Genomic DNA, 22,896 nt, shown 5'->3' with positions numbered 1-22,896 from the left:
CTGGTATTTTTGTGACCCGGATTTATTTGAGTAGTTTTTCAACAAAAGTTAGCGAGGAGCGTATCGCTAGCAGTAACGGCGTGAAGTGCCGGAGCAGTGACGTGCGGAAATTTATCCGTGCGGAATGAAATGTGCGGTAACCTTGACATCAGCGTAAAAGGAATGGGGTTCATCCCTCGCGTCGTTCGCGTCATATGAGCGACACCGTGTATTCACGCGAACGACATCCTTACGGAAGGTTCTAGTTCAAGAAAAGGCGAAAACACTGCTTACGGAGCCGAAAGTTCCGCCCCGTGTTATGTTGTCCGCACTTGGCAGACGACACCGTCAGCGTCTTTTCCTGTCGTCTGCTATGGAATATCTTGTGGCTGTGTCGCAGGAAATTTACCTCAGTGTACGCTTTTCCCTCTCATTCTCAAGAAACGCGACAACGCGGAGAGGCCTCCGATTGGTCTCTTCAAACGATCTCCCGCGATGATTGGACATATCGTCTGAGGATACCAATGAGGGCCCGCTCCGGAGTGGTAGGCCTTCCTGAGAAGGAGAGGGAGGGGAAAAGCGTACGTAAGCGTGTTTCTTTCGCTCACAAATCACGAACGGCGCAACCGATGAATATGTAGTTCCTTTCGTGTTGATGTCAACGTAACGCATCTTTTACTCCGCGAGGAGGAATATTTGTACTTTAGTGCACCCTTAGACAGTCTCTGTGCTTGCACGTTGCGTGCTTTTGCGGATCATCACGTGCTCCTGCGAACCAATAGGAATAGCCGGAGCACTCGCTGCTCTGACACACCTTACGTGTCAGTCTACCCCAATTATCATTACGTCTGACGTCTGTGATCGATCCATTCTGCGCTCATGGATTGCGTGTCCCGTCGTGTATGTCGTGTGAGGGAATAATTATTCTTTGCTCGCTATTCTGAACGATCAGCACCACGCGTACACAATGTAGCAACTACCACGTATCCGTGTGTGATTTCAATTACTGCCATTACATAATCACACAAAATACTTAATTACAGCTTGATGTACCAGCTCCCGTGGCATAGTGGTATAGCCCCAGTTGCTTCGCGGCGCTAACACGAAAATTAAAAAGCGTGATGTTTGATGCTACGCATTCACAAAAAATAACAATAATGCACAGTACGTTTACGAGGCCATTTTTCCGATTCTGCGCCCGCCGCTTTGCCCTCTCCACAACTGTTACGGACGGACCTACACGACTGACCTTCGTGTTAGCTTTAGAGGGCCCGACTGACGACGTCGTCGGGCCCTCTAAAGCTAACACGAAGGTCGGCCCCACGTGCTTTGACACGCCCTGTCAAACCTGAACAATCGGAGAAAAGGCCGTTAAACTTAAACCTAGCACATGCTTCAGCTGGAGAGAGTTGATGACTACTCCATGCACTTGGTTCCATATAAGCGCTATAGAAGTGTCTTCGTAAAGGTGGTTGGTGAGATGTGCACGGGCTTCTTCTCCGTACAATCTTTCCCCCGCGCTATTCGCTGATTTCAGTCCTATACAAACCCAAGCAGCACAATGTACTGAAACTCGAGTGCAATAGGGGTGGACGGTATGTCTCTTATCAATGTTCTTCAGTTTCACGAGTCTGTTCAAGGCCTTCCACCTACCCGTCCACCCCTATTGCACTCGACTTTCGGTACATTGTGCTGCTTGGGAAGGTCCCTTTTATCGTTGCTCTATCTTCGTCGCGTCATTCAGACACACGTTCCTGAGTGGATACGTTCTATCACGTCCCCTTTCACGATTCTATTATACGCCCGAGTCTCTTGCGAAGCCATTTCCGTCGCACACCTTTCAATTTGCCACTGCATCAAACGACTACTACGTCAAAACTGTTCTTTCTCACGATAAAACAGAGTGCATGCCTGCGCTTGTCCCGCTTTATTTTATTTTTGATTCCGCGTTAGCGCTGCGAAGCAACTGTGTCTATGAGCGGCGTACAGATGTGCAAAGATGGAGAGAGGACACCAGGAAGGAGTGGGGGACAGGGGGGTTAGTATGTGTCCTGGGCCGACTTCAGGGGGAACTGTGTCGACATTCGTCTGGAAAGTCTTCTGAAAACCCAGGGAAAAACCTTACAATGAACAGCCGGTGGTAGGACTCGAACCCAGCACCTCCCAGCCTTCAGCACTACATTGGCTACCACTTACGCTGGTGTCCTAGCTTTCTGTGGCTACCTTTTAGAAATGCACGGGAACGTATACACATATATTCACGCAGCTAAAATTCACTGCAGGAAGCCAAAGGCCGCTCCGCGTGTAATATAATGAAATAACGATAGTAATAGTAATAACAATAATTAGGATTATTATTTTGTCTTACGTACTTGTATAATTCCGGCGTTTGACGTTACGATGAAAACTAATCGTGACTCACGAGTAGAGGGTGTTAAATATATAGCCACCGTGTGATCCGTGTGTATACCGTAAAATACAACCACTGCGCTACCCGCAGACGCACTGCGGGTACACCCCGCCACTTTACCCGCAAAACTGCTCTGCCATCTCTCTCCAGGTAACCATTGGCATCCTGCGCTCACCGCTACACATGAGCGGCATTCTAGGCGGCCCGTAGTGAGTTTTTGATTTGTTCGACATGTTTCCACAGAAGAGAAGCAAAAAAAAAAAAAAAAAACTGTGTGATTAACTGGAGGACCGACCGAAGGACACCTGTTCGCAGAGTAAATACATTCACGTTGTCTTTTATTCTGTCGCCCGTCCTCATGAAACTGGTATGTTTGATCGCGTGCTTCACGTTCTTTTCAACCTGAAGCAAGTGAACTACATGCAAAATAAAAACAATATGGCGCCCCTCTAGCGTGCCCTCAGCTGTAGCAACGCCAGCTGGATAAGAGCAATCATGACCCTGCTTTTGGCGCGGCCGTAGCTATGGAAACAAGCCGTCATCAGCCGCATCGGCAGTCACTGGTAGCCAGAGAAAGCCTGTATTCGACATCGGCCTCTCAGGCACCGTTTGAGCCACCGTAGCATGTCGCAGGTGCAGAATCGAAAATTCAAAGCATATTGCCAATAGCTTGTCAGAGGAAATCATGTAAGGTCCTGCTACCGCTGGCATGTCGGTGGCAAATATAGCAGCGCTTGACACGTACTATATCAAGTATTACACCAAGCTGGGCACATTGCCAGGCTAGACATTACCACCAGAGCACATATTCCCATTCTTGGTGCTAGAGAAAAGGCAGGTAACTTTGAGGCATCCATAATCTTCGTTCTACGCCATCAGTTGTATCAGTCATATACGCCATCAGTCATATGGAAGGCTGTGAACAGTAAGTCCCGCTTTCACATATAGATAATAGATACTGCCAGTTCCTCTGTATATAGTGTTGGGTGCACGAAAGTGTTACAAGAGTCTGAACGCCATTCGCCCACGTAAGGGACGTATACCGAGGTATACTCTGCGGTACACCCACGAGATATGTCCAACGAACTCGTATCTGACTTATCGAATGGCCCCATAAGCAGCACCTGGTAACGCAGCGGTATATTTTCTTTTGTGGAGTAGCTCTGCTAGGGTGGACGGATTATACTTCGTGCTTGAACACGTTTGTTGAACACGGGTACCGCCCACTTTATAGTGTATGTCCTTTTTTTTTTTTTCTTTTTTCCCTTCAGGTGTATTTGCATCCGTGGCTTTGCAAAGCTTACGAAATATTTTGCTCGAGGTTCTCCGGAACCATCCTCTATGTGCAACTTGTCTATATAGCAAAGCCTTCGACAACGGCGAATATGATAACGGTATACGTAGTTCGATAGGTTTGAAAGAGACAGAGGGGTTAGGACACCATAAATCATACGTGTCGAATAACTGCCATATGTCACCGCGGGAACGAAATACGCCCTTCATGAAAAGTTGCTCTGCCAGTCTGGGTTATAAATCTCAGCTCTGCGCCTGCGAAACACCTGTTCCTGCAATACTCACTCGCTGTTGCTCCCTGGCTGCCATATGGGCTCTGTGCCGGGCAATCTTTCGTCTCTCTTTCATCCTTGTCAGCTCTGTAGCCGGCGAAGAAAAGTAGCCGTTCCCGAAGAGAAACGTCGCTTTTAGTCATCTGATAAGCCTCGCTACAACATGGAATTGGCGGGTTGTGTGGCTGAACTTAAGCTCGTTAGAATGAGCTGATGTCACATCGTTCGTGTTGGCGTAATAACGATATAGTCGGATGACTCCTGATTTATTCTGCGGTAATACGCGTGTATATACATAAAAACAACGAGCACCTTGTCTCAGCTGCCCGCTTTGTCAACACCAGATTCCAGGCTGCTAGGCAACACGTCCCCGGGATCGGATCACCGTGTTTGGGATTACTTTCGCCCGAATTGATTTCCAGGGTTTAGCCGTCGCCGCAGCTGTGCTACGACCTGCTTATCCGACCGACTCGCGGAAAATATTTGCTGGTTGCGAAATGTTTACACCAGCTATATCGTTACACCAGCGTGCTTGCGTTTTCAATGTTTTATTCAACGAAATGTTTGTTGCGCGGTAAGTTTGCAACAATCGATGTGTTGCCCGTTCCGAGTTCGACGTAGATGGTCGCATTGATTTTACCGTAATTTTCGGCATGCCTTAAAAGAAGGGCACTTCCCCCACCCCCCACCCCCATCCCCTTTCTGCCGTGGATAATGATAGTCCGTCGAATGTAGTTGCCAGCGCTCCACTTCGTTGTGGGCGTTTCCGACGTTCAGGCTGTGCAGTTTCTTAGTTATCGCCATATTTTGTTGTGCACGCTTCACCGCACCACTTAGCTGCTGCGCGGTGAAGCGTGCTTTACGTTCGCGGTTGTCTGTGCAATGAACGAAGCTTCTGCATTCTAAATGATTTTTTTTCTTTCTAATACCAGTTACTTCGCGCCAACCGTTTACCGCAGCAACTGTAACTGTTGTGCTGTAATATCAATTTATTTTTCTAATCCATATAACGTGTATCATGACAAATGTGCGGGTTGCCATGCAAAGAACGAAAGACATGTTAAGCCGTAGCATACAGTATTCAATCACCCTTCGATATATGAACCTTGATTTACGAATTTCCCCGCTTTACGAACGCTGCCCTCTGGGAACAAGGCACTTTCCTTACTTATTCGGAACATCGATCTAGGAATCTCTCGATAATTAATAACAATTAATAATTCGTAGCTCTACGTGGCGCGACATCTTATGAATCCCTCGACTTACGAACGATTTTTCCAGGGATATTAACGTTCCATAGAACGCGACACCCTTCGGCATCTATGGGATTTCCCCACACATTTTTGATATCCTATGGCTACGTGCGGAATTGTTCAGTTTGGGTGAGTTAATAAGACTGTGGGTTTTTTTTATTACTTTGGGCCTTCGTTACTTTCTTTTTACGGCGCACCAAAGACGACGAAAAATCACATCACTCACAGAATAAAGACACCTCAAATGAGAATTGATACACTCAACAATGTTTTGTGTACGTTGCCTTCTACACAATCTTTTTGTCCGCTATATGGTTAGACGGCAAGACTCTCTGAAATTTCGGTTCCAAGCTCGTCGGTCCTAGGTGCAAGGTGTAACGTAGTCACATAGCTGGTGTATGTATTTATTTTCATATTTGTTTATTTTCTAGTGCCCGCCCACGGAGAGAATATTTGGAGAGAATATCACACGACGTATAACAGGGTAGTAAACGTAAACATTGAGCATGGTTGGAAAAAACGAGTATTCAGGACGCACGACCAACTGTCGCCGTGTGCAAACGTTCCTGCACTGTAGGAGTAATTTTAGTCCTTTTCAAACATTAGTCGCTTTCGGGACTAAATTCGCGTTGGAGATTATGCAAAGTTTAGGGACTGTTTGCGGTGCTAGGGAAAGGGTGTACCTCGAAATAAAGTGATCTAAATCCCCGCTGCAAAATTAACGACTGGAAATAAACGTTTTTTGACTACTATAAAATGCACAGTCGCGCGCGGGAAGCTGCCAACAGCGAACTTAGACTAACCTGGACATACAAATGCAAACACCGAAATTGAACTGACCTAATCAGAAACTAACCAACGTGGTCTTCCGTCGTGTCTGCCCTGCTAAGCTTAAACGGCCGCTAAAACTTCGCTTTCGTTCGCTATAACGACTTCGACAGACATCGAAAATTCGTGAATTTATAGGTGGTTAAATATAGTGATACCGTATTTTTAAACACGGCATATCGTCTTACGACGCAATCAATCGAGCATTCTCCTTGTTTCGAGAACGGGAATTTCCAGATCGGGGATTTCGCAATTGGGAATATCGAGATCCACCCCTAGGGAGTATATTTCAGGTTCAGGGGACTAAGATGGGAAGTGATTCCGTTGTAGGGGACTAGAAGGTGTATAATTGCTCTCCAATTGACTCCCTTTCTTTATTTAGTAGAGTGTCCGAACCAGCTCCCGTGGTATAGTGGTTAAGGTGATCGCTTTCCACGCCGAGACTGGGAGATGACACGGGTTCGAATCCTGTCACCGGCTGTGCCATCTGAGGTATTCCTTGGGTTTTCCGATGACTTTTCAGACTAATGTCGGCACAGTTCCCCCTGAAGTCGGCCTAGGACGCATACTAACCCCCCTGCCCCACCACTCCTTCCTGTTGACCTCTTTCCATCCGTCCACGTCTGTACTCATAGCCACAGTTGCTTCGCGGTGCTAACACGGAAGAAAGAAAAAAGAGCGTGTCTACTCGGCTGAACACTGCCACCGCAGCTTATTGGTCGTTCTCTATATGTTCTCCATTATTGATCGATCGGCTACACACTTTCTAGAAATGTATACGAAGAGAAAAGAAAGCAACGTACGATGAAGAAAGAAAAAACGAATGGAAGCTCTCCATTGGAAGCGATTGTTCCGGCCGGTGCAGGCGACGATGGTGTCTCCCTGCGGAATGACTATGATCGCCCTTCTCACAGTAGACGGCACGGCTATTTCTGGCGCCGCATGGTTTCTCCGCAGGGTCTCCCTCATCTATTTGCTAGATGTTATCCCGTTTGCTTTATGGCCGCTATAGCGCGCTGGCGAACAAAAAAGAAAAAAAGGAGAAACAAGCCCTTCGTTTTGTCCGCGTGTATCTCGATGGACATATAGCGGCCAGATTGCGTCTGCCGGCGTATTGTTCGCGTTATTGTGCGGGAACCTCGGTCGTGGGTTTCCAGAATTAATGGACTGAAAGGTTCAGGTACCTCTACGTAAGTTTCCCTTCTGCGTTATATAGTATATGTGTGGAGTGATGCTGCGGACTGCAAGATGTCGTGACAGACGGCGAAAATTGTGCGGTTTGGGTGTGAATTAAACTCGCTCACTTCCTAAACAAACTTCTTACCAAGAGCGCATCAAACCCTTCAAAACTCGTCGTTCAGTATTACGTCACATTATTGTCCGTCAGTCAACATCACGTCATCATCCATGGCGTGACGCTGTGATTATGGCCATGATGGCCATCATGAGGTAATTCGCCGACCGACAGGAGACCCACAGACTTCGCGTTGAGACTCCAAAGGGATGGAATCTGTTGTGTGAACACATCAGGTTTAATTTACTACCAAAATTACGGTAAGAAGGGCTTGGAGCGACATCTTGTTGGAAATAGTCCCCAATTCGTCAACAACAGTGACCTGTGTTCCCGAGAACGATTTGCCGGTCCCGTTGGCTACGTAGCCGACACCTAGCCGGCTTTTTTTTCGTCTTACACCCAGTGTTATGCGCATGCAATGTAATTTTGCCGCCGCATTTGACGAGCAATGAGAAATTGGTGGCATCTTCGACACCGTGTTGCTTGTAACGTTCGATTCTCAAGTTTCTAGAAAACAACGAGTGCGATTGTGTCGAAAATTGTGGCATGCGAGTACTGAGGGCTCATGCTATCGAATACATCACTCCTGAGATAGCATGTCGTCTACTGCTTTGCGGTGTACTTTGAGTAAAAAAAAAAAAGAAAAATAATTCTGTGCGCAGTCACGCGTCATGTGTAGTATATTATGTAGTATATCATGTGTATGGTACAGAGCGTGCTAAGGTTATTTTAGGACTTCCATTAGTGAGCTTTAGTACAACGTACGTTGTCGCCTTTGCATACGTAACGTATAGCGTTGGTCGTAATGCGCAATACACGAGCAGAGCTTTGCGCATTATTGCGCAGAGCCACTACGCTATCCCTTACGTACGCAAAGGCGACAACGTACGTTGTACTAAGACGCACTAATGGAAGTCCTAAAATAACCATTGCGCAGAGCCACCAGGCTATCCCTTACGCACGCAAAGGCGTCAGCGTACGTTGTACTAAAACTCACTACTGTCTAGTCCCTAACGTAACGTAATCTCTCTAACGTAATTTGAAGCTGCCACCGATGGAAACTGCGAATGGAGTTTTTCTCCCCGCAATCTCGTCACTCTTCCCGCCACATATTGTATACGGCGCAGATAGAGAGTATGGGACACCCCCGCGGGCTGCGCGCAGCCCGTATATAACGCGAGCGCGGATGGCAGTTGCCGCCGTACGTTGAAGCGTGATTCGGCTAAAGCGAAGGCGGCGAAGCGAGCAAGCCACCGGAAACACCGCTAACGAGCGGAAGTCGATACAGAAAGCACCCCCCCCCCCCTCGTCTGAGCACTGCCACTATTTATTTGACAACAACAGGGTGCCCAGGGGGCTGAATTGCCGCGTCGACGACAACCCGCTTAGCGTCACTGCGGAACGCTTGCCTTTCGTTTCGCCAGCAAACAACAAATGAAATAAAGCCGCACGCGAAGCCGGGCATAATTGCAAAAGTGAGCGAGGCAAGACAGTGAAGGGTTTTACTACTCCGTACGCTTTGCGTATACGCAAGAAGATGGCAGATGCGCACTCCGCATGCGCTGAGCGGAACTTGGGGTGCAGCGCGCGCGAAGTGTGAACGCTCTACTCCCTTGCGTACGCTAGACACGGAACTTTCTGTTGACACGGGAGGTGTTGTGCATTGTGGAATTTGTGTTGCATTAAAGAGTTTGCGGCACGTCGTCCCTCACGCTGAGAATAAAAGGAGTGAAGGAGTAAGGAGGAATAAAGGAGCATGAGGATGAGATACATTTCATAACCATTGGCCGCTCTCGGGACTACTAAATGTGTGTGTGGACTAATCTCGGGACTACTAAAGTTTATGCGAAGTTTAGGGATTTCATGCAGAGCTGTGTGTGTGCGTGGGGGGGTGAATTTCAGGGGGAGGGAACAAAAAAGGGGCAGTTGCTGTCTAGGGGAGTAAAAGTTGCAATTACTCCCCAATTTACTCGGCTTTCTCCTTAGAGTGCATGGTATTTGAGCTGTTTTATTCTTCCGGTGCCTATGAGCAATAAATGTGTCAAATAAATTTCCTGTCTTACAGCGAAAGGAATATATTCCTTTCGCTGCAAGACATTGGCAAATTGGTATCGCGAACACCGAAACTGTGACATCACTGCAGTAGCTCTCTCGTCACAGGTGCAGCACGAGAGAGCTAGGTCACGTGCTTTCGACTACCAATGAGAATGGCCCTAGCGCTAGCTCCCCTGACGTCAGAGCTTGACGCTCGAAGGCTTATATCTCGCCAAGACACCGGTGGAAAAATAATACTCAATACCTCAATACTATGCCGTGCAGTACAACGCGTGCACGTTGTAATGAAGAACATACTCACAGCCCAATTAACGCTAGTACCTTTTAAAAACCTTTTGTGGGCTCTGGTGGAACATTGATGCCTATACAGAATTCGATATCTGCTTTTCTTGGAAACTAGACATTTTCCCATTGGCCCGGAACAGTCGCTCCACACGTACAACAACTTTATTAGGAGATGATGAATGGGGAGTTTTATCGCCAGGGGGCGATACTCTCGACCCCATTGCTGGTGGGGAGGCGGGGAATGAAATAGTGAGCCCCTTCACAATAGGGATCGAAGTCCTATATGGTAACCCGAAAGGGGGAAGAGAGCTTTGAGGGCAGAGCGTTGGTGGGCTGGATGGATTGTATCTCATCACGGCCGATGTCTCAATACGGCCGAAAGTCTCAGTCTCTGTCGCAGTATTGCGTGGATAAACCATTGTGTGTGGCACAAGCCGTGGGGGCACACCGCCTCCAACACACTTGGGGAAGCATAAAACACAACGATTGCTAATATGGCGGATGCTTCTTTTTCCTTTCGGCCGTAATGAAACATCTTCGGCGGAAATGAGACTACCTTCGGCCGTAATGAGATTTTGGCCGTAATGAGACACTTGGGGATTAAAGGATTTTCGGCCGTAATGAGACTTCGGCCGTAATGAGATGTTACCGGCTGGATGTGGCCAGGGACCAAGCAATTTTGTGAGAGAGAGGGGGCGAGAGAGTCCACCGACAGTTCATCCAGGGGGGCGACAGTTCACTCCGTCGCCAAAATCGCCATAAGCTGTTGTCGTCCTTATCGGCAAAATTATTCAAAAATTGCGTTGCCAGATCCAGCTCACCAACGCTGTGCCCTCACAGCTCTTTTCACCTTTTTGGACACCATAGGACTTCGATCCTTATTGTGAATGGGCTCATTACTTCATTCCCCGTATCACCACCAGGAATGGGGTAGAGTAATCGCCCCTTGCGATGAAAGTGCCCGTTCATTTTCTCACAATAAAGTTGTTGTTGTTGTCGGCTACCCATGCCAGAACAAAAACGGAGGAACACGAAGTGTGATTATAACCATATTTTGACGGCCGCAGTCGTTTAAATATCAGAACGGAGAGGGAACTCGAAGAGGAGCGACAGATGGAAAGGGAAGTGACACTCGACGTCCGCCACTGTTACTAACGGGGCAGAATGATTTCAAGCTGTCGCCGCATATATTCAGGTCGCAGTTGCGAAACGGTGAAAAGAAATGTCTGCCATGCAAATGCACATCGGGAAGCGTAACACTTCAGGGAGAACGCTTTATTACGCGTTGCGTAACAAAATAAAAGACGAGAGATGCAGCTTGGGAAAGCTTCGAAATCAATTTACTCTGTCCCGCCGAGCGCCGTCGTGCCGTATACGAACAACGATCCTGGCATTTTTGACTGATTTTTTTGAGTGACAGGAATTTTTTTTTTTAGTCTATCTTTCTTCTTCTGCTGCTTCTTCGTCACTGTGCGTCCGGGTGGTGCACCGCGTTCGGCAATGCGGGCACTTTCTCATCGGGCTGCCGCCTTTTGTGTGCACCGAAGCGGAAGATCGGGAAGGAGCGGAGTTTTCTGTAAAAGGGTATTATCTTTGGTTTCGTTTTTCCCTGGGACGAACCATGAATAAGGAAGGGACGTTCGGCTGCACCGAGAGGAAGCCTTGCCAAAGAGAGAGAGAGATCGATGGGCAAACGTCCTCTTCCGATTGCGAAAGCTTGCGACGCGCTCGTCTCTAAAATTTAGTCCCGTGGTGCCGCTAAAACGGACTAGGCCCCGTGTGTCTATACGTCGCTGTGATCTTCCAAGGTGCTGTTTCTCTCTGTGATGCCGAAGTGTCTTAAAATCGTTTTCTTTTTTTCTTTTTGCTCAGCAAGTATGACGTCACGACCCAAGCAGGACAACATTTTGGCCCAATATTGGCAATACCGGCCCCATATTGGTCCAAGATTGCACCAATATTAGGCCGAGATGTCGCGCTACATGGGGAGGGGCGACAACTCATGCTAGCTGTCTTGGGCCAGCGTCGGGCGGAGGGCGGAGACGAGCGCTGTGGCTATGAGACGTCACTTACCCCTGGGGAATTAGGAACTGTGGTGTCTCGCGGGTTCTTTCGCTGCGCACTGGGTCTGAATGACGTGGGCTTATGGTACAACAACTTTATTTTTAAGTTGATGAATGGGGAGTTTCATCGCCGGTGGCGAAGGGCTTATAGTACTTAATAACGTAAATACCATTAAAAAAATACCTTATGGCATTTTGATAGCGATAGTCCGATTGTGTTTTAAAAATAAGAAGCACGATGTGACTGCAAAATATTTCGAACTAAAAAAATGTATTTTTTAAAGATTTTGCAATATTAAATTTTCGATGTTTATAGCAACGCGTTCCATTGAAGTGACGTCACTGCGAGCAACTTCCGGTTTTCGTTCTGCCAGGCATGCAAAACCACCGATTTGAGACAGCATCTGCCCATTAAGTTTTATCGCCACGTCGCACCTCAAACTGGGTCCACAACCACCTTTATCTCGGTTGAACACGTGCTCTTCCCAAGCAACACAATGTACCCAAAGTCCAGGTACAGGTCGCGACAAAAGTTTACGGAACACGCGAGCGGTGTATTTTCCCGTCGGTGCGACACCCTAGCGGCAAGCGGAAGCGGGCTTGTTCACTCGTTCAGAGGGGTAGAGTAGTGCACGTTTCGAGCACATTCAAGCGATACCGAAACTACCGCGGTGTGTCGCTACCAGCGCACTCGCTCACCCCTCTGAACGAGTAAACGAGCCCGTTTCCGCTCGCCGGTAGGGTGTCGCACACGGGTGGACACCGCTCGCGTGTTGCATAAACTTTTGTCGGGGCCTGTACATATGCCGGTTGGTTGGCACGTGTCGTGTCAGTACGGTGCTTTGTTTCGCATACGACAAAAAGAAAAAGAAAACTTGAACTAACCGCCTGCCCCTATGCACTTGTACTCTCGGTACCTTGTGATGCTTGGGTTATGGTGTCCGCAGAACTCAGGTAGCTCGTGGTGACATCGACGTAAATCCGAAAACGAAAGTACGTCACTCTACTCTGTTAAACTTTGCACATGGCATCCACACGCAACTTAACATCAAAGGCCTAACCTCAAAATACCGAAGGAGTACAGAGGGCTATCCAAAAAAATTTCAGATTAAGACATCTGATGAAAGTGTGTGTGTCATTATACCGGATAGCACGAAAGGTTTTGATGTGTGCAATTCGTTTCCCAGAAAAAAACTCACATAAACATAGCTCCGCGCCTTCACCCTTAACTCGCCACTCCAGCTATAACGAGGATGAGGAGGTATGATGGCACGTCACCGATGACGGCATAAGGAGACTCGTTCTGGTTTGCCGGTCAGTGGGGTTCAGCGCCTTGTCCCTTTGCCGCCGTAGACCTGTTTTGCCAGTTTTCCCGGAGAATTGGGGATAGAAGGAGCGGTCGAAGCATTACCGAGCAAGGAGAAAGGCTTTATCAGAACCCCGAACAGCCGAGTAGCAGACGACAGCGGAGCAGCAGACATTTCTCTAGGCCAATCAGCGAGCGTTCTCCTTATAGCGTCAGCGCGAGCTTCCAGGCAGATCACAGGCTGGTACCGCTCTTCACCACCGTTGCGCACAGTCGCTTTCTGCGATAATTATGACTCTGTGGTGTAAATTACTTCGCATGGTGCGTCTTACTGGCCTACTTAACAGTTTTATAGGAAAAAAAACTGTGTGTTAAAAATGACTTCTGTGCTACTTTAAATTTCCAATGACCGAACACGATGGCGCACTGCAAGGAACATATTCTTCTTTAGAATGAAAGTAAAGACAATCGTAATGTTTACGTCACCGTAACAATCAGATTTTCTTATCTCTCGTTAATTCAAATGAACAGCTGCGTCCCAGACGCCGACCTCGTGATCAATTGTTTGCTGGAAAGGTGACGAATTCAATCCGTAACAGCTCGGGAGAGTGTAAGAAGTATCTATAGCTTGGTGACGTGTTGCTTGTGTGTAAAGTTGTATTGATCTCTTGGCTGAAATGTTTCGCCGTCCATTATGCCTCTGTAGAGTAGCATTGTAAGAATCGATAGCCGCCGCCATCGATACTGGATAATGGTCTTTGAAATGATAGGATGCCCACGATGTGTGTGTGTGTGTGAGAGAGAGACGATAAGAGAAACGCTGTCTTTTGTGTGCGGCTGAGCCTGCAATCGTTATTGCCACATTCGTTTGTGTCACCTTCCCTTAGCGTGTGTGTGCTGTATGTTAAACGTAATCTCATATTTCGTTTCAGAGACGTTCCGAAGCTTCACTCTAGATTAGAGCTATCCTACAGGGAACCTGTCTGAATAGAAGAACTGTGCCAGCAACAGAAGGTGAGTGAGTGAGAATGTCAAAGTGTGTGGTCTTACATGGAGCGGGTCTCGAGTTGTTCCGCAAAAGTACCCACTGAAGAAAAGAGGCAAGTACATCTAAAATACAATGGCTGTCCGTAGCGTATTTGCTTGCTTATCGATGGGGTTTCCGCGTTTTTGGCATGTATTCCTGGGGAGATCTGGCGGGGTGTTTTTCGGCATTTATATGTTTTGCCAGATTCGGCATTTTAAAACGATTGCATGAAAATAGATGCCGACAAATCGGCAACTATAATCACTAGGGACTAGGGCTCTGGAGAGAGAAAGCAAAGAGAGAGAGAAAACAAAGAGAGAGAGAGAAAGGAGAACATTGAGAACGCAAAGAATAGCTCTCTACCCGAGAAACGTCATCGTGACGTTGGTAAACAGACTGAAACCGAAACAAATCGGAAGGAGAGGGCTGGGTTTCACGAATGGACACTTGTTCACTGCCTCCTATTGAAAGCAAAGTGGGACCGAAGGTTGCATCCCTTTCAGGGACCATTGTAATCCCCTCCAGACCGTGGCTTTCCTGTGCAACCGTGTGCGCCCCCTAGCTTCGAGCGTAGTTCAACTCTACCAAATTGGTGGCGCTGCCGACGCAATATGACGTCATTTGTTTACAAACAGGGAGAGGTCTATTTCCTTTCCTTTGTTGGAGGGTTCCACGTGTACTTGAACACTCTTGACCCACTGATCAAACTGTTACAGAGGAAGGTTTTCCCCTGAACTAGAGGCTAGCTGACAGCTCAGCAGGGCGGTATTTCCCGATTTCCACCTGGGAAATGAGGTGAAGCATGTTCGGCATGTAACACCATATGCAAGAGTATAATTCGGAGTTTTCTGGAACATTCCGTTCTCTTTCTATCTGCATTTTTCGGCAAATGCCGAAAACGCAAAAAATTTTGTCTAGCATCCCGCTATAGAGATGTTGCAGCAAAGTTTGCACAGCGCCATTTCGGGCCCAAGCGGCCACGGACCCAAACAGTAGGGAGTTTCATCAGCCTGTTCTACGTGGTTGTTTCAAGCGGTATGGGTCAAGGAGAGCTACAGAACCTGTAGGAAATCCATAGAAAAAGCGTCTCTACTAAACTACCGCGAGTTGCATATTTTGGGGGGTGTGACGTTGCTGCTCACCCGCGCCACCTGGCCGACAGAAACAGGCCTATTCCAGCTGCGGAGTTTGACATGCAGAGCCGCCGCCTTCACTAAGTTCCGACACTATTTTCGGGAACAGGTACCTGCATTAGCGAGGCGGTCTTATAAGAGATTACGGATATACTCATTATCAAAATTTACTTTTTCTTGTCTGTCTCCTCATCAGCGCTGATGTTAGGACTCCCTCGCTCTCGTCCTAATTGATAAATGGGACGTCGTCCATCGACGCCGAGCTACTTAAATTATCGGCACTTTCCGTGAAAGTGTTGAGGGACACCCGAATATGGCGACGTCCAATGAAGCGGTTAATTGGGATTTAATTAGATGCCAGACCATTTGTCTGGCCATTCCATGGACGATTACAACAGTAATTTGTTCCGTGAACGCATATGCGGTACACGCTGGTATATACGTGCGCCCGTTCCGAATTGCCGCTCCGGCTTCATTCGTATTGCACGTCGAACATTAGTAGCGATGCAAATGTGGTTGGTAATTGGCCGCCTCCGTGTTCCGTGTACCGATTCAACCGATGGCTCTCGCACAGCTCGTTAACGAAACATCGCGCGGTTTGATTGTATTAGCGGGCAAACTTACGTGGCGAGTTAAAGTTTGTTAAAGTGAGTTTTGCTTAGCATGGAGACGACTTGTACTTTGGGCCGTGCGTATATTCTAATTCTGAGTCGAATATGGAATTATATATATTCGAAGTTCGACGCTGCGCTCGTAAGCCACAGGACGCCAGATGAGAGGGTATAAAACGGAGACGTGCACGTGTCATGTGTACATGCTATATATCCGTACGCGTACGCTGCACATGTATTACTATTGGCTTCGTATTCGCTTCTGTATAGCTATGCGCTTCAGTTCTAAAATTATTATTCGCACAGGCCTACGCCCTAACAGCACCGAATGTCCTCTGGACGTACGAATAATGTCCTAACGGATTCGCACGTCCGATGGACGTCTGAGCGATATCCATCGGACGTACGAAGATTGCAATTACTCCCAATTTTAGTCCCCTAACCCCGACATTTACTCCCCAGGACTGCAAATATTCACTGAACTTCGCAAATGGTCTCCTGAATGCAACAGTCTACGTAAATATGAGCTCTTGGTCAATTTGATGGCATAAGGCTATACAACTCAGCCAACTTAGCAATTTTCCACCCACACACGGTAGGAAACGGCGCTTCTTTCTTCGCAAATTGTGCCCTTTATGTATGTCGCCAGATTTTATAATATCACTCGATATATCACAGTTGACAGTTTAATTCAAAGTAATATAATTCATGCACACGAATTATGTACCTGGAACTGTTAGAACAGAGCGTGAAGTGCTGTCCCTCTCTGTGACATTCATTTACTCCCGTGCGTTTACTCCCGAAAGAGACTATTTTTTGTGGCAATGCATTTAGTCCCCAAAAGGAGTAAAATTACTCCTTTTTTCGTTTGAGTTCTCTTTTTTTTCTCTAAGGAAAAAATAGGAGTAATCTTAGTCCCTTTGTGGACTAAATGCATTGTCACACCTTTAGGGAGTAAATGCACGGGACTAAATGAATGTCACAGAGTGGGGACTGCATTTCACGCTCTGTTCTAATAGTCCTAGGTACATAATTACTGTACGTGAATGAAAATACTTCGAATTAAACCGTGATATGTCGAGTGCTATAAAATCTGGCGACATGCAGAGGGCGCAATTTGGCAGGAAAGAACCCTAACTATTTCTTCCTTTGGGGGGGGGGGGTGGAAAATTGCTACGTTAGCTAAGTTATATAGCCTTATTCCATCAAATACACGAAGAGCACATATCTACGTAGACTGTTGCATTCAGGAGGCCATTTGCGAAGTTCAGAGGCTATTTGCAGTCCTGGGGAGTAAATTTCACCCCTGTGGGGAGTAAATAAAACCCTGGGGGTTAGGGGACTAAAATGGGGTGTAACTGCAGTCTAGGGTACTGGAAGCTGCAATTACTCTCCATTTTACTACTTTTGCTCCTACTCCTCCTTTTGCTTTTACTCCTTGCTTGCACTGCGTACACGTCATGATCGCTCGTTTTCTCGACTCTCCACGCTTGGTGAAAGAATACTAACCCCCCCCCATTCCCACCGTGGAATTCCCCCAGGCTACGCGCGGACCTCGAACACAGCAGCATTTTCTTCTGCCCCTTGCACGAAACCAAAGTGGAGCCCCCATGATCAGAAAACACTCCAACCCAGCTGGGCTTTATTTATATCGAATCGGTCCTTTTCCATTTCGACTTCGTGACACGCACATTCCGATTCTCTCTTTCCTTTTCCGCCCCTCTTTCGTAGATCTGTTTTCAATTTCTCCGTCGCTTTATTCTTTTCTTCCGCGCATTTGAAGCGCGAACAGATGCGGCACATTCTCTCTGGGGTAAAACAACGTTACCGACAGTATAACCTAAAAAAAAATAAAAATAAAAAGTAAAGTTGAGTAAGACCCAGTGGAGTAAAAGTTGCAGTCCTTCCCCTCTGCTGCAGTTGCATGTATAGAGGCGTGGTGTAAGTGGTACAAGGTAGAACTATATAAGGAGAGAGAAAAGGGAAGGTAACATGGAGGAGAAGCGTCTTGATAGGAATGGGCATTGGTCTTGGCCAATAAAAACGAGGGGCTTCCGAATTTTGATGTCTTTTTTTTTTTTTCTTCTTCCTCATCTTCTCGTTGTGTGGTTCCGCAGCTGCCGGTTCTTTCGGGCTAGGCAGCTATACGGGGTTGGCTAAGGAAGGAGACGCTAAGAGCGTTAACATCGATCGCGCCGGCGCCGCTTTGTGTCGTCCCGCGCGCCTTCAATTCCGCGCGCGCGGCCTTCTGACTCCAGTGGTGGTGGTGGTCGTGGTGGTTCTGGAAGGGCTCATGTCCCCGTTAATGGACAGGGAGGGGTAAAGATCATGCAACGGACTGCGGCAAGGTCGTCATCAGGGCATGCAAGGTCGTCTAAGTTGGAAATGGTCCGTGCATTCACACTAACTAGAGTCACGAAATAAGCTTATTTAGTGACTCTAGCACTAACTACATCCCTGCGGAATATTCCAGCGGAAGAAAAAGCAATAATAGCTCACACGGGCCAGAAGCTCTGCCGTGTTATGCTGGGCGTTCGCATCTTGCACGCCGTATTGCCAACGCCGCGTCGCCTATAGATAAAGAAAGTCTGCTCGATGCTTCCGTGGTGGGAGTCGTGATGGAATTGCTCGCTGTATAGTCGGCGATGGAATATTCTGAGGAATGTCGCTGGCGTTAATACACGGATCGAGTCAGCTTGCTTGTTGTGATCGTAGGTGCTCGGGAGATTCGATGTCGACGGTGTACTAGGTTGAAGTTGGACGTTTATGTTTTATTTATTGTTTTTGACACTGTCTCTGTGGATGTCAGGCCAATTCCAGGTGCATTCGTCGATAAAGGAAGTGATCGATAGCTTCTGAGAACCGCGCAGTACGCTGTGGTGACGGGAATAAAGTCGAGGATGAAGCGTGCGGTGAAGAAGAACGTGGCTTTGCATTGGATGTATGTGCAGCGTTGGATGTAAGGTTATTGGATGTATGGTATCAGGAGCGTCGTATAGAGGCCATGTGTCTTGTGTAACCTGGAGCGAAGGCGTTGTGTACGTCAATGCTCATACAGCACTGACAGTTCAGCGGCACTTGCGTAAAGCTATGCGAAATGCTCGGGAACAACGAAGGCTTTACGGCAAGTTGTAGCAACCAGCTCGCGTGGCATGGTGGTTGAGATTATCGCTTTCCACGTCGTGACTGGGAGGTGACGCGGGTTCGAATCCTGTCACTGGCTGTGCTGTCGGAGGTTTTCCCTGGGTTTTCCGAAGACTTTCCGGACGAATGCCGGCACAGTTCCCCCTGAAGTCGGCCCAGGACGCATACTAACCCCCTTGTCCCCCGCTCCTTCCTGCTGTCCTCTCTCCATCTGCCCATGTCTGTACGCCGCTCATAGCCACGGTTGCTTCGTGGCAATAACCCTGAAATAAAAAAATAAAAAATGTCGTAGCAAAGCCGTGTCGCGATGACAGTCAGTGGGTGGCTGCACATCGGAGCTGTGAAGTAGTTAATTACAATTAAGTAACTGTAATTAATTACTTACGAGCTCCTTGCGTGACGAACAGTACTTTTAACTGTCGGAGACGTTGTAACATCACGACACTTCAAACGGACACCGCCTCAAGTAACTCAAGAGTAGCCACATTTGATGGAATAACTGTAACTGAATCTCATTTTCGTTTAGGTAATCGTGTAACTGAAAGTTAATTACCTGCAATGAGCAGCATGTACTCTGCTGCGCGCATAGAAACATCGTCTTTAATATATTGTTTAAAATATTCAAAATAATTATTTAAAATATTGTTTTGGGTGGCAAAAGTGAAACCTATACTTTTACGGGAAGCCTACGCGTCATAAATTATCTAATTTTTCGCGAACTAATCCCGCGCTTTGCTAGGAACCAATTTCGAAAGGATGTACGTCGTGGTTCCTCGAAATTACCCATTGTTCACTAATGAGGCCTAATTTTTTGTTCTAATAAATTGTTCAGTAAATAGGTCTAATTTTTCGTTCTAACTACTAAATTGTTCTATTTTTTTGTTCTAACAAATAAATTGCTCACTAATAAGGCCACAAGGGTTCCGCTTTTCAATAAGAACGGCGCGCATGCTGTTTCCAGCGCGCGCACACACATACATACACGCACATACACAAAGTAGGACAAAACAGAGCTACGTCGATATGTTGCCCATCTTTTTCCGCTCTAGCTCCAAAATTGATATCGAGCTGGAATCGGGTTGCGTACTATGCATCATCATTTTACGTGCGTCTGGCTTTCGAGCGCCAGGCTGCGAAGCGTCCTTAATGCCAGTGCCTTTCATCCCTCCACTACACGCGACAGTCGCCCACCCCTTGTAAATTCTTATAAATGGCTGTACGAGCACCGCTCGTATATAGGAGCCACTGGGGGCCGAAACCGCGACCCTCTCTTACTTTGATTGGATTCCATGCGCGCATCTCGTCACTGTGCCACGAGTCCAAAGGGTTTAGTGTCAACACGGCATCGCATGACATCGGCGTGCGCCACGCGCTGTAATTTAAGAGGTACTAAGCGAAATTGATGCACAGGAGAAAGCCTTCTTTAGAAATGGCGCTAACTTTGTGGTAACGGTGTTGCTATATTTTTTTCTTTTTTTTTTTTTTTTCTGCTCGTGGACGTTCAGATTGGTCATGAAGAGTGGTAGTCCTATCGCAGGACACAGAAGTAAAGACCTTCGTGTCTATTCATCGGTATGTCGAATGACCTTCCACAAGGACAAGAGGCGGACAAGCTCTCTGTTGAAAGAGCTCACTAATTGGTAGAAACGATTGCGTTAATCGGTTACCTTAAATGCACGAAATGACAACATAGAAAAAAATATATATATATTGGCGCATATCCTGACGCAAGCTGCTGAACTGGCTGTGAAGCGCATTCTTTTTTAGACGCGTGGCTTGAGTTTTTCTTATGTTTACGTTTATTTTCCGGCGCCTTCAGCGCGAACTATACATTTTTTAACTATAATAATATAGCACATAGCAGGTTAGCGGGGGGCTTAATCTTTCCATGGTGTAGCCAATGTGTCATTGTGCCACGATACATGTACATGAGAGAACTGATGTTCTGAGGCTGGAACACCATAGAAAGGACAAATACATACAAAGCCTCAAGTGCATCGTTTCATGATACATGTAGTTCACAAATTACAGTGACTCTTTCAGAGCTTGCTGATGATGAGCCGCTGCACACGGTCCCTATGCAATATCCCTTTGTCCATTGTACGCCATACGTGCACGGCAGTTTTTTCAACGCATTTCTGGTGTAAATGACATTTACACCATTGACACACCATGCAAAAAGGCAGTATCGTTGTGCGGCGTATGTTGTGAATGGTGGTGTATTCTAACCTTCATTTTCATATGGGACGCATCCTAGAGAAAGCGTTATATCTGCGGGGTGTGCTCCATTTAGAGCACTGTTCGAGATGGCTGTTTTGCAAACGTCTATTTCAACACTGTTATTACACTTTTCAGTTGAGTCTGTGGAATAACTAGTCTATTTGCAAAAATACTTTTTTCTTATCTTTATTCTTAATAAATATTTTATTTATCTTTTCATAAATATTTTTGTTCTTAAGAAATCTTACTGCAAATGCGGTGACAAGCGCTTCCGAAGGGCACGGCTGTAATCTACAGCGTTGAGGCAAATTATTCTCGGCTTTTCTGCCACAATCTTCTCAATCAGCAGATGAGTGGAAACCCAGCCGCGACAGGACCTATAGAGGCTGTGCATCGAGATATCGATTAGCTCATGGACGTCGCGGAGATCATTTTTCATATATGAGTGTCATCTATCTCGCACCTTACCTTTCCCTCACGCGACCTGGACTTATGACGTGTTGGCATAACGCACGCGCTCTGATGACACTAACACCCCCCTCCCCCCCCACACACACACATATCTTTCTCTCTCGCTCTCTTTCTTGCTGCCCGGTTTAAAACGCGGCACAATATTTTACGGAGCCCGCATACCCTCATCCTCAGACCATCAATTCATCATCCTCCTCCGTGCGCGCTATCACCGTTTCATGCCAGCGAAAACTTCGCGCGCGCGCGCTCGCGAATGACACGGGGAGAGAATCCCATAAAAACCGAAAAATGCGACAGCTTTGAGAAAATTTTGGATTTCGTTTTCTTGGAAGAAGTAGCTAATGAGTTACAAAAGTGATCCATCTTTGTCCGAGGAGTCTCTAGCAGCGAGCGAGCGAGATGGGGGGAACATGCTGCTGGGAAGATAACCCCGGGTTCGAGAGTTCGGCCGCTGTGCAAGGTGGCGCCTCCCAGCTGCGATGATCGGTTAATTAACGTCGAGAAGAGAAAGGAAAGATGGAAGACGCGGTGGGGGCGCTCGTATTGAAGCTGAGCTGGGTTGAGGGAAGAGAAGGGTCTTCTGCTGACAGTGCGGAACAGGTTTTGTCACAGGTGGATTTGTGCGTATCATTTTTAATGTGTTAGCTACTTTACGCTGTCTTGGGAAGTAGCTTGGTTACAAGTAATAACCTACTGAGCAATTAACCAGTAACTGCAATCAAGAACTGTTTCTCAGAGAGCAACTTTCATCTCGAACACCGTTCGGCTACAGGTTGAGGACGAAGACGAGTTTCTGTAATTGGACAGAAAAACACAAAAGTCTAACGTACGTAATTGTAACTAGTTGTTACTTTTACCGGTACTTTAGAATTTTTTTGTTTGTATCTAATTGTATCTAAATAAACTGTAAGGTTGTAAATAATCTCCGTAAAATAAAATAAATTGAACTGAAATACTGTGCCTGCAATGTCTGCGTCTTCAATAAATGAGAGGGAGACAAACAGACTTCCTTTACGAGCTTACCTGGAGCATCAGCCATGTTGCTAGTTAAGGAGAATTCGCTTTATGACCAAAATCCGCGGTAACGGCCTTGGTCATATTAACGAGGGTTGACTGTAACTGTATGATCATCCTGAATGCATCCTCTTGGGTCTCGAATATCCAGAGTGTCACGTTACGTAGCGGATATATTAGGGAACAAACTTCGTGCACAAAACGTGCAACAGCGCAGCGCGATGCGCGTCGTAGTTTC

General features: G+C 47.0%; 1 protein-coding gene across 4 annotated transcripts in view; it reads left to right on the top strand.

Annotated features, from left to right (window-relative positions):
* The window catches only part of LOC135366924 (polypeptide N-acetylgalactosaminyltransferase 5-like), a 110,900-nt gene that overhangs the window by 66,498 nt on the left and 21,506 nt on the right, over positions 1–22,896 (top strand). For all 4 annotated transcript variants that reach the window (XM_064599917.1, XM_064599916.1, XM_064599919.1 and 1 more), the window contains one exon: positions 13,971–14,052. The gene's annotated coding sequence lies outside the window, so the exon portion shown is untranslated. The remainder of the gene's footprint in view (positions 1–13,970; positions 14,053–22,896) is intronic.

This window comes from Ornithodoros turicata, chromosome 8, assembly GCF_037126465.1.
Source record: "Ornithodoros turicata isolate Travis chromosome 8, ASM3712646v1, whole genome shotgun sequence".
In the NCBI taxonomy this organism is placed as follows: domain Eukaryota; kingdom Metazoa; phylum Arthropoda; class Arachnida; order Ixodida; family Argasidae; genus Ornithodoros; species Ornithodoros turicata.
This window is presented reverse-complemented; position numbering and strand designations above follow the sequence as displayed.